We start from the raw sequence: 12893 nt of genomic DNA, 5'->3' as shown, positions 1-12893 counted from the left end.
GGGGGATCGGCGCGAATAATATGTGAGAGAAAAATTATAGCTGAAAAGCTTCCAAGGCATATATACAAATGAAAATTCAAATTGCGGTATACGGTGGCATACGTTGTCAATTGTGCATGATTGTGAAAAAAAAGGAAATGTTATGGCACTGCTTTTTACACAAAATTGCATGCTGCGCTCTTGCAATCACTGGGAGCTGAACACAGAACTGTGATCCCTGGCGGATCACAAGTGTGTAAAATACGGAGGGGATTTTGAAAATGTGGCTGTTCTTTCAGCTTCCAGCATCTTTTAAATAGTCATTGAACCGAATTAGAGCACAGCATTATTCTAGAGATTCATCATATAGGTGATTTATTTGAAGCACATTCGAACTTAAGCAAAATTGCACACGAACTCTTGCAGCTCGGAAGGGACTTACTGATGCTAACAACATGACATTGGCATTGGCTTCGTTTCATGCTTGCGATCACCCATTCTGTGGCCCCTCTTGCCGCAACAGTACCGCGGCCCCTTACGAGAAACATGACAATGCAGTTCCACCAGAAATCGCGATGTGACAGCGGCACACTTGCTGTAGACTTGCCTAGGTATACAAATAAATACCCTTCGTCACCTTCGCACTACAGGGCTCAGGCCTGCCGACCACCCAGTCTTGATCGCTGGACTCGGTTGCCATATCATCGTTAACTGCTAAACGTCCTCTACGAAGCGAATATGTTTTCTTTCTCTGACACCAATGCATAAGGGAGAGTTATCGCCTTAAAAAAATTCTAGGCTGCGAAATGAGGGCCTAGAAGTTGGTCTATTACACGCGAGATACAGTAGAGGCGAAGTTGTTGGCAAAGTGTTTTAGTGGAACAAAATATTTGTAATAGCAAAGTGTTTGTTCGCATTTCCCTTCCTTTCCGACGAAGCTGAAGCGCCACAAATATGCCATGTTTTGTATTCCTTTGATAGCAGAAGGCGCAGCAGCAGCGAGTCGGCGTGCCTGAAAATACCTCGGGTTTGCGCAGCTCAGCGAATTCGTCGCCGTCGCTGCTGGCGTGGTTACTTATGTAGTTTCTTCTGCTGTATGTGCTGGAACAACAACTTAAAAATGTGAAAACATCTCTTTACCGTGTTTCACGTATATAAATTGAATTCTGTACCAAATTAAAACCTCAGGAAACGGGAAAATGGACTGCATTCTTAAAGTGGCGAAGGCGGATCCCAGGAGGGCAGAACAAATCTGAACTGGTTCGACGCAAGCGATCGCGGTTTTTCTTCGCTCTGGCGTTTTCGCCGTCTCTTCGCATCTGAAGTGCGCATGCGCCACAAAGGCCCATTCACACTTGAGAAGCGAAGTGAAATCCAAAACGCCTGAGCGGCCGGTTCTGGACAGGAACTTTTCGTATTAGTAAAAAGGTGTCACACATACAAAATATATACGTGTCCTGTTGCCACAATTTTATCTGAAAGACAAAGTAAGTGTTGGTGCTGCTAGAGTCACTGGAAAATCAGAGTACCGCAAAGGTAGGCTGCACGCGGGCAACATTGGGCGGCAGCGGCCATTTCCCTTCCAGACCGCCCGGCGCGTTGCTAGCGTGTGTTGAGAAGTGACCGATCTTTTAGCCTCGGTGCCGTGTTACGCTCGAAGGATCGGAATTATGTGTGTGTATTTCTTGAAGAGGATATTAGAAGTGATTTTGAGTCATCGACAGGTATGGATCGACTGCGCGGTTAGCGGTGTAACTAATGAAACGTACGGCGAATGTTGACATGTGCTCGCGAACTCTCTTCATGGCTTCATCGGTCTATTTTCGTGTCACGCCTGGGTGTGTTCGCTAGGCCCGGAGCTGTAAACATAGTTGCATTAGCGCAGTGACATCGTGCGGGATGTCATTTACTTCGACATTTGGTTAATCTTGACTGTTTGCGCTAGCTTCGCAGTCGGTTTTCAGGTTCACTGCACTCGAGAACGTTATCGTACAACATCGAGATCATTCAACATGGCCTCCTTCGACTGATCGCTGACGCACAGATTGCTTGCGCACCATGCTTGCTGTTCAACTGGATGATATGTGTAATAGAAGTTGTGTGTGTACGGTAATTGGAAGTTGTGCGCGACGTATTTATGTCTTGATTCGGAACGCCAGCAGCCGAACGCACGGCCGAATCGGCGTACAGTAGGTAAGGTGCATCTTATCTTGCGATACGTAGAAATTAGGCCATCAAAAATGATTGACATCACTACTTAATTGTTTGATTTCCTATTTCTTGTCTCTTTAATATTCCCAACGTTGCAATAAATTTGCAAATACTTTGCTGTGTTCCGACAAACAGTTTTTTTTTCGTTGCCAGCGCGTGAAGAGCTGGGGTTTGGTTTTTGCACTGCTGCACTTTTTTTTCATAATGCACTCTGATTAAAACTATCTCGGCACGGTGCTTTATGTCCTTTTGATCAGAAATAGCATATCCCGGAATTTTTAAAGCGCATGCTACTGCAACACAGTATGTATATAGACCTTGGGCTCGCATAAAATCGACTCCCTCAATGCGTGGTATCTGCGTTTTTTTTTTTTTTTGATGTGACAATTTCTCACCCACTAAACAGTATTTTAAGGGTACGTTCGGCGCAATGCAGGATTAGCAGCACGTTTTTGCAACAAATTTAAAAATACGCTTGATGCATTGCCTTATACCAAGTTTATCAACAGAGCTCCATGCTTCTGTTTTGCGCAATGGCAAATGATCACGGCACAATTGCCTTCAAGGTATACCAGTAAACAGTTATTATTTTAATAAATCTTCGATTTTGCTCTCGTGGGTGACACGCTCATAACTCGGATAGCATGCGTAATCTGTTCAACAGATAGATATAAACAGCCGAGCAAATAGAAAGGTATGTAGTTTTTAATATCGCTGACCATAGCGAACCGAAAAGGTGAAGTATCCTATTGCATAAGATCTTTTCCAGCAAAGTTAGTGTACTGCAGGAAGGAGTGTTATTCGAGGGGGCGAATTCATTCTGGCCAACTGCGCAGCCACGTAGAACGGCGCTCTTTCATATTAGTTTTTCCCACACCGGCATGCAAAAATAAACGAGATTCCCAGAGTAGCTCACCAGTAACGTTCGATTGCTGGTGAGCTGCTCTCTTCTGGCATTTGCGTGCAGTGGCGTAGTCAGGGAGTGACACACTGGGCCCGTGCCCCCCCCCCCCCCCCGAAATTTTTTCCCGTGGCATACATAGCACGAAATGACACTCGACCACATCTGCCTGCCAGGCCCCCACTTCAGATCAAGGAGGTGCCCCCCCCCCCCCCCCCCGAAAAAAATGCTTACGCCCCTGTCTGCACGACGCGTTTAAAAAAGCGTCGAAGTACTTCTGAGGAGCGTGGTACTGCTAAATGTCCGGCCACGCTCGGCATTGAACGCGCCTGCACCTAAACCGCTTGGAAGGGATATGGCGGCGAGAGGTCACGTGATCCGAGTAAGCCATTCGCGTCGGCGGCGGCGCGCGGAAAACAGATGCGATACTCTGAAATTTTTCTAGTGACTCTAGGTGCTGCATGCTTCCTCCTCGCCTGTATATTTAGTTTGCCGAGAGACAAATATTGCACTAACCAGGATTTGTATAGCGATCCGCACGCTCTCTTGTAGAAAGTTAAACAAGCTCCTTTGCGGCGCGAAGAGCTGCATACACCGTAGTGTTTGTCTTTCAAGCTTTTATCATTCTATCATGATATATTCACTATTGTGTGTTTGTAATGCACGGATGCATGCATATTTTGGTATACAGCGTGCTAATGAAATGTAAAACCAATTTATGACCTGTCATTTATGTTCTTCACACACTTATGTCATGCCACACAAATTTTAATATACACACATATATAAAATGAATGAAACAGCCACGAGCGCAACATGAGGGGGACATGGAAATCATGTGTTGTACATGACATTCAAGTCATGATCGTTGTGCTCCACGTGTCATATAGACGTGCCCCGCATTACCAATTTTTCTATATGCCCATTTATTGAAATGGCTGCTAGCGCCCCAAGCCTATGTCGTGTAAATCCTGCTGTTCATGATCTGCACATCATCATTTGCATGTTATATAACCTGTCATTTATGTTCGTCATACATTCTTGCCACGCCGTACCATTTTTGGTATATACCTAGCTAGCGAAACGTCAGCGAGCGCGCTATGAGCGTGGAATGTAAATACTGGTTAGCGCAGTCTCCCAGGAGGAATGTGAGGGTGAAGGAATAGGAATGTAGCCAGGAGGGTGTGAACATTCCAAGGGGCAGTGATACACTGTGACTTCACTCCACAGTAGGGTCAGTATGAGAGATATTGGCTTCGGTGAATGACGTGAAGGACAAAAAGACAGGGGAATGAATTATTCTAACGGTTCAGTGGTTGTGTAGTGATGGGAAGAAGGTCCGGCTTCGCCTGTAACGTTGTAGCATTTCGGTGTAGTTCAATTGTGCTGTTGATGCGTTGTCTGAGTTGGACAGCTCTTCCAATGGCGCCTGGTCTGCGCGTTCTCGAGCTGCCCCAGTAGCATGTTCATTACCATGAATAGAGCCGTGTCCATGTGTCCAGGAGATAAGCACCCTGTGTAGCAATGTGGGGTGTAATGATGTCAGGAAAACATGGCCGCTTTACATGCTGTCTAATGTAGAGCCTACACGGGTTATATAAATAAAGGCAGCGAACTGCCGATATCACAGTGTTCTAAAGTACATTCGACGATATAGGGTGCGTAGATGACGTTCGATATTTGGCATGTTTCGGACATCTTGCACTATCTGTAAAAGACAATTCTGTTAGAGGATGTGAACACAGTGGTATTACACGTCGCTTCGTAACACTGACTTGTGTAGTGAAGATTTACGAGTAACATACTCGCCAAACTGAGTGACCGAACGTGGTTCTTAGCAGGGGACAATGCAGCCTCGCTGGCACGCAGGATACGTGCTATTATTCGTCGACCGTCTTATTCTTCTACTACGACGTAACTGCAGCAGTCCCTGTGTGTGTTTTTTATATGTGTTGAATGTTTTTTTTAATTGCGCTGCCTAATCCTGAGATAACTGCAGCAAATTCCATATAGAAGCTCACGGTTTGGAACGCATAGTACCAATGTGTAACTGTTAAGATACTGTATTCATGAATTCCCTTTGTTACTGTTTTCGTGTTTTTTCTTGGTTTTTTTTGCTCATTTTACTCTTCAGATGAAGTGCTGTACTCTGTCATCATCGATGGGTTGCTGGGCTTTGCCAAGCTGCCATTACACAGCTTTTTCCCAGCCACCTTTTGTTTGGCCGCGAATGGTTTTTGTTTTTGGTGAAAATGACGTTTCCGTGAATGATTGATGAATTGATTGACTGATTTATTGATTGATTGGTCGCAAATATCGGGCCACACCAATGACGCACTGTGAATATTAAAGGGCCCCTAAACCACTCCGAGTTGAAAGACGAGAGAGTAGATTCTTTCTCACCTTCACTACCCTTCCAACAGAAGCTATCTCATCCTCGCCACTTATTTTGTCACAAAACGCGTGGACAATGACAGCAACAAACGTTGAGCCCATCAAGATTTTGTTCTTTTCGACTTCAGGCTGCTATCTACGCTTAGTTAGACCAAAGCGCACAAAACAAAGTGAGATCGGTTGATCGTGCACGGTAATCATACAGCACAAGGAAGAACGGATGTGTGATTGCACGAGAAAACTGATTAGGAGACAATTCGCAGTTGAAATCCCTCGCATATGGGCCAATCGAAAGCTTTTTTTCTCATAACGTCATGTGCGAAAATTCGGGGCCTCACGAATTATGCATACAAGACGGAAGACGCAAGGAGAGAATAACGCGCTCATTCTTTCTATTTTCAGAGGTTGTTTAGGGGCCCGTTATGAGAAGTTCGAAATAGCACTTGTTGCCTCGTCTTTCGTTTTGAGCCGCCTTATCCCATTGAAGACAGTCTCCAGCGATCCTGCTGCCTAGTTGTCTACCAAGATATGCTGCTTCACACTATTGCACTGTGATTCTTTACTTTAACTAGATAGATTTGTCTACGCACACAATAAAGCTTCGTGTCAGCGTTTACATAATGTAAATTCTTATATTCAAAGGCATGTCTGATAGGTGCTGTTCAAACGCCAGGAGATATCGAATGAAAGCCCGATTCATCACCTACATCTTAGAAAGAGTCCTCAGAAAATAGCGTCATAAACACCAATATCAGTATCAAGCAGTGTGCTTGTAGAATTATGAGGTTCTCTTGGAATGCCCCACAATATTTTATATAAGTAGAAAGACAAAACAGATTTTATGCCGGCTCAATGCGCTATCCTTTACTTCCAGACCATAATTGGGTTTTTTAAATCATATCCACGTCCGCTATATTGCGCCCACTTTTGTGATTCGCATGCAGCTAAACATTTCCGGCGACAAAATTACCTGTCATTCTGCTTTATACAAAAACATGGCAATTTCGTTGTCTTCTTACCTCCTAAAATGACATATCACGATGGCTAGATGTAGTATATAAGGGCTGCAGGTACGGACAGGATTGTACAGAAACCATCCATTTGGTCTTCGACAACATACCTTGGTGAGTATGCTTTGACATAATGTTGGATTCGCATGAAATGCATGCTTTAGATAAGGATAAGTTAAGATATTCAAAACCTTTACTTTGGCTAGAGAGGTTTCTCATTGTCTCATCAGCTGAGAGATTTATATTGTGTAGCGTTATTATCGACAGAAAAGTTGTTTCATGAAATGGTCGATTATCATTGGCGATATTCTGAGGCATTCTATTTCATATTATAGGGCATGCGCTCATGGCCTGCTGCTCGGAAGTGTTTTGATAATAATACCTTAGAATTTAAATTGCACCGTTAAACATGTTAATACTGTTAATTTACTCAAGAACTGTCGCCGCTCTTTGCTCGAGGCCCCCATTCGCCGGAGCGCACACACCGACGGCTTCAGGTTGTCCCATAAGACCCTTTTCTTAATCGGCGTTTCCACAGCTAGCTTAATAATAAAAAGCTTCCTGAACGCTGCTAGTGTTCTTCAATAAAAATATTAACATTTTGACCACTGCTACTGTACGTTCTCGTGTTGACCATGTGATTTGGCTTTCGTCGGCAAAATAATTTTTGCGTACTCGTCACGAAATGGCAATGCGTGAATAGACATTTGAGACCCTATTCTTCGTGAAACACAATTCATAAAGGATATATGAATGCTCTGCACCACAACTTCAAAAATTAAGTTTGAGTAATTGTCAAATTGCGCCAGATTTCTCCGTTGGCATCCTTTAAAAGCAGTAACATTCGAACAGAGATCACAGTGAACCAACTGTCTGGCAGATATATGACACAGTTCAGTTTGCTTCTTTCGGTGCCAAACTTGGAATGTGATAAGAGCTCGAAAGAGCATCTTGGTTTCTCTCTTATCAGCGGACTGCATTTAGATTGAATGTGACCCCTTTTACCTCGGCTGATCAGACCGCAGCCGAGAAGATGTGTGCTGCAGTACACTCTTTTTGTGTCAATTTGTATTGATAATACCTACATAAGTCTAAATACTTCATCATGGTGCATCAATCTACAATAACTTTCCTACCTAGCACTAACGCTGGCCACCAAGTGATGTTTCTCGAACGAAGTTTAGCGCTACGAAGTTTCACTGACGTAACTACAACGCTTCACCACTGCTAAGTACTAAAAGGAAAAAGGCTAAGCCCACTGATTGTTATACTGTGAAAAGCGCTTTGGTGTTTTACTGAAGCCATTATACATTGTATCTTTGCAGCCAATTCAACATGAACGGTCTGGCTGGAGTCAACGCCCTGGTGTGGGTGGCCGTCGCATTAGGTAATCGTGAATATCGCACAGATAATGTAAATAGCACTAATAGAATTAATATAATGGTGATGTGCTCTATGGAAAAAAATCCCCACTTTCTACCCAGCTTCGTGACATCGTCTGCACTCACGCAGTCATATGTTCGTTATGTTGGCGATAGAATCCTCAGAACGCTCATATTATTGGGTCATTGAACTGTGTTGGTGCCATCTACATGGAACGAATGGTAACTGGTATATTCGTGTTTCTGTGAAATGATAGAAGACTTTGTTCAGATTTTTATTCGCCTCAAACAACAAGAAAGTGCATACAACGAGACTGGCTGGTGACAAGCTCCCATAAATTTCGGCTTATGCTTTCCGCTTCAGAAATGCTCTCATGCTTTTCGGTTTCCGTTTAGTTTGGGTAAACTAAGCTTTGCATGTGAATTTCTTAACCTCTCACTTTAGTATCGTCTGCAAAGACAATCTGTGATATCACCTATCTATTTCTTGACCTGATGTGTTGTATACTCTTTGACGTATCATAAATAAGCGTGGTGAGCGAAAAAAGAAAAAAAATAGCATCTATTGTGCCTGGTTAAAGTCATATAGCAAGGACGTAGAAATGACAAGTACATCACACGAATAAATAAAAGCTGTTATCCTTATAACGCGGTTGACCGGTTGTATTACGGAAATAAGTATAAATCGGTAAAGAGAGTAAATACTGAAAGCAGTTTTTCTCAAAGTGTTATGAAAAGTGCAGCTGCCAATGTAGGACATTTGCGTAAGCTTAGATTGACATTGTGTTTTCATGACGCGCTATCTTGGTGGATGCTCTTAAAACTTGGCCGTGCGAAGCGGATGATTTTTGTGATGCCGCAATGAATAAATGCCAAATGTCTCTTCACTCCACAAAGAAATCTATTTTAATTTGGCTGTTACTTCGGCAGTGGCAGTCCTTTAACTATGAGGTATAAAGTGACAACATAAAATTAATTTTCCTTTATTATTTGCAGCTGTGCTGGTTAATGAAGCTGCTGCTTCTCTAGGAGGCGGTGTTGGAGGAGGCAGAGAAGATACCGCAAGTGAATGAATCCAAACTGCAGACAGGCTTATGCCTAAATCCAGACGTTCATGGGTCCGCTTTCGCTTTGAATAAAGTGATAAAACTGAACTTTTTGTTGGTTTGGTTTATGGTGTTTCACGCCCCCAGACGACTCGGTCTATGGGAGACGCCGTAGTGGAGGGCTGTTGGTGGATTCGACCACCTGGGCTTCTTAATACGGACACCAAAGAAAAAAAAACGAGTTTTTTCTTACTAATAAATTACTCTTTCTTAGTACCAAAGGTTCCAAGCTGTCCGCGAGGTGTCGCTAGGTAAGCAACTAAACGCGCAGAACGAAAATGCGGGCTGCCAGACCTCTTTGAAATTCGCCCACCAAACACCGAGACGTCGTAGCTTTTGACGGCATCTACGTGGGCCTAGAAAGTTCCTAATCGGTAACATGACCTATACATTATTCTGAAGGGGCCAGATACTTAATAAACTAACTTTCAGGAAATTTCGTTGAGCCAACTCGCCAAAATACAAAAATGCGCTTTTAAACCAGGCGTCACACATTGAAAAGTGCGCAACGAGAAGATTGTTGAATGCTTCCAACCCATTAAGAGGGCTCCGCCATAAATCTTCATCGTCATCAGACACAGCATCAACAAAGTGCGCATGATGCCTTATATTCGTTTAGCAGGTACCACGGCTCTCCGTAGAATGACGAAAAATGGCATAGTGCCTGCTTCTGTACTTCTGCAAAATTACAATGATTTATAGCGTAGTAGGTTCCTCGCAAGTGCACTTGTATTGGTTGCCAAGGAAGCCCATAAGCGCATTATCCATTTCCTCGGGGTCTCAATATAGTTCTTCGCCCCCCCCCCCCTCTCTCTCTTCCACGTCGACGTATGTTATGCAGCATGGAGGAAGAAGGAAATAGAGACCGGGCGTCACCGAATGCAAATTACATAGCTGGTGGGCCGTTTAAAGCTCCCAACTCGTTACAAAGGGCTAAGCCATAATCCTTCATCGTCATCAGTCGTCGCGTCAACAAAGTGCACATAATGCCTTACAGGCGTGTAGCTGATGCCTGGCTTCTCCGCAGAATACGAATAATGGCTTAGTATGTGCTTTCTAATTTCACAAAAATTGTGATATATGGCGTAGTGAGTACCTTGCTAGTGTACTTATATTAGTAGCCCCAAGAGAACTTACAACGGGCTCTAGAAACGCCGCTCTTCTAGCTTTCGCTGTGACTGTGCTGCGCTTTCAGCGCCGGCCTGGCATTTTTTTACTAGGCTTGAGACAATCTGTCCTGGGCCTACACGGTGCATTGCTCTATAAAGAGGAACAAGGAGAAGTGCATCTACTATATCTTTGTAGATCTTTTTACGGGAAACAGTAGAGAGATGTCTCAAAGAAAAACGCGGTTTTGAAAAGAGACACCATCAAACCTGCAATGTTTGTTTTCATGTTGCCAGATGCCACCACCAATTCCGGCAACACCCTCCCAAGCCTGAGCTGTATAACACTACGTATGGACGGGTCTAGACGCACATGTATGAGGTTCAACGAACACGAATTATTTCTCTCACAGAATCTCTCTCGCACGGTTCTCTTGGTTTGCGAGGCGGTGCTGCCCTCTGTTAAAGGTCAAATGCAGTACTGCGTCATGACACTAACGAGCACCGCCGATAGGGAGTAATTTGGTGACGACGCAGTTAAAGCATCTCGATGCCAGCGAGGAAGCTCGCCACGCTAGTAACGAGGAGTCGCCCTAGACGCTGTTGCGTTCTTTGCCTTTCGCTTCGTGTTAGAGTGTGATGGCTCCTTGTTGGAGTAGTGGAGCTTTCACATGCACTGACGGCGTTTCTGCACCGCCTACTCCTTAATGTGCGAAAGCACCGACTAATAAAACTGCTGCAATAAGTGCCGCAGGAAGGCAACGCTGTCGACGAGGGAATGTCGGGCCTTGGTGAAGCGAGACAGAGGCCAGCGGGATGCGGAACGCCGTGACGCGTTCGCGACTAAAGCTACGATACTCTGCCTCCAGTGTTGTAGAAGCGCAGTGTGGTAGTGGTTGAATGCGCACAGGCTTAGGTTGCCCTACTATTCGGGAGCGGGCACCTTGCCGTTGTTCTCCCCAAATGACGACGCTTTGAAGGAGTGCATATCGAGTACCAGTGTTTATGTCCTTGATAATGCCATCTTTGCGCGGGATTCACGATATGTTGTGTCGAGGTATATGTTAACAACTTTACCTACCACACCGGTTAAGTCATGATCATGGGCGTTGGTCATCGGGATGGAGATGTGCCACTAGGCGTCAACGTGAGTGCATCCACTTCAAACGGTGCTATAGCCAAACACCAGGAGACATAGTACAAGCCCTCATATATCAATGAATATTAAAGAATCAACTACTTCTGTGAAGACAAGTTGCGCTTTCGTGTTATGTTGATTCCTATGACGGAGGGATCAGCCATGCTTTTTGCAATAAAGACGTTTCAAAATTCTGAATACTAGTTTGTACCACTTTTTATATACATATGTTATCATTATATTGGAGAAATGTGTACTATTTTTCACATCCTATACAATTCACAACACAAAACAAGTGTTCAGAACATCTACTGAGACTTTCTTAGTGTTATCAGAGCTTCAATTCATTGAAGAGCAATAATGTTTTGCGCAACTCGCTTGAAGGGGCGCGAAATAGGAGCATATAAAAGCAGGAGGCAGAGTTAAGTAGCAAGACAGACAAAGCAAGACAGGGCAGCCAGGCCAACAGGTGGGGAGGAGTCAAAGGAACGATAGACAAGGTGTGAAGAGAGCAGTGCAAAACTGGAAGGGAACCAGCACAGAAGGCTAAGTCCATGCCTTAAGCTTCATTAACGCTGTTTCATTTTTCCGTGCAAGTCCTGCAAGTCCTGACTCCTGCTGGCGTAACGCTTACGAAACGTAAAGTTGGACAGATCAATGCTATTTTCCGCCGAAATTGGATTGCGTTGTAACTTTTACAGTAAACTGATCGGGAATTTCGAGGATTTTCAAGGACAGCGTAAAATATTTCTTCACCATCTATTGCCATGATGAGTACAGCCACCACGCGATACAGAACGTTATAACTTGATAGGACAGCCATCGCAGAAATTTAATTTCCCCTCGTACCCACGATCAAAGCACAACACTAGGGCGCCACCACTAACGGTCTACGCAACGCGTTTGGATGAGCCGGATAGTCGGGCCCATCTCCATCGATATAGCCATCGGCATCCAGTCGGGTCTATCGACATGTTTGGCGTGTCGAATACCGGTGATTAACTTGACTGTCGATGACTATTATCAATCCAGTTCACTGCAGCGGCGTCGTCGAGAAATGCAAAATTTGGTCCGAGAGTCAGCTTCTCCGCCATGCATGGTTGCTAGCGGCGTTTGGAAGACAGCTGCGCAACTCTGCTACCTAAAGCTGGCATATGCAGTAACTCTAGGCCGACCTGTAGGCGAGTGCCATCACGCGCCAGGAGACGGAAAGGTGACACGCTGCGCCTTGCGGTTTTATAAGTGAAGCTAATCTAATAACTTTGGTTTGCAGGACCGGCACGCCTTCTTTTCGTCGGCAAACAAGTATGCGCCCGGAAAGCGCTGAGAAAACGCGTCGCTGCCTTCAGGTAGCCGATATGCGCGGCCCCACGAAGTAAAGCAGCCTGCATAAGATATTGCACGAGAGGTTTGTGAATATGACAAATATTTTTACGAAGCTCCAGATAAAAGCACCATAGTAATTTTTTTTTTGGGGGGGGGGAGCTGCGTGCTTAAAACAATAACCCGTGTTTTATGCATCTTGCTGGCACTAAGCTTGTAACATCGATAATAATTAATTTGCTTACAAGTAATCCAAATCCAGTTGTGTGCCTTTTCAGACATTACAAAAAAGGCTAACAGAGATTTTTGAATACCGTAACCATAAATTACGTGGATTCCACAG

At 44.4% G+C, this 12893-nt stretch overlaps 1 long non-coding RNA gene across 1 annotated transcript; it reads left to right on the top strand.

Moving 5' to 3' along the window:
- The first annotated feature begins 6584 nt into the window (after positions 1–6584).
- On the top strand, positions 6585–9024 carry LOC119395737 (uncharacterized). The gene is made up of 3 exons (XR_005184305.2): positions 6585–6609; positions 7821–7882; positions 8874–9024. It is a non-coding gene; the product is annotated as an uncharacterized LOC119395737 (long non-coding RNA).
- The last annotated feature ends 3869 nt before the right edge of the window (positions 9025–12893 follow it).

This window comes from Rhipicephalus sanguineus, chromosome 6 (genome assembly GCF_013339695.2).
Source record: "Rhipicephalus sanguineus isolate Rsan-2018 chromosome 6, BIME_Rsan_1.4, whole genome shotgun sequence".
NCBI lineage: Eukaryota > Metazoa > Arthropoda > Arachnida > Ixodida > Ixodidae > Rhipicephalus > Rhipicephalus sanguineus.
This window is presented reverse-complemented; position numbering and strand designations above follow the sequence as displayed.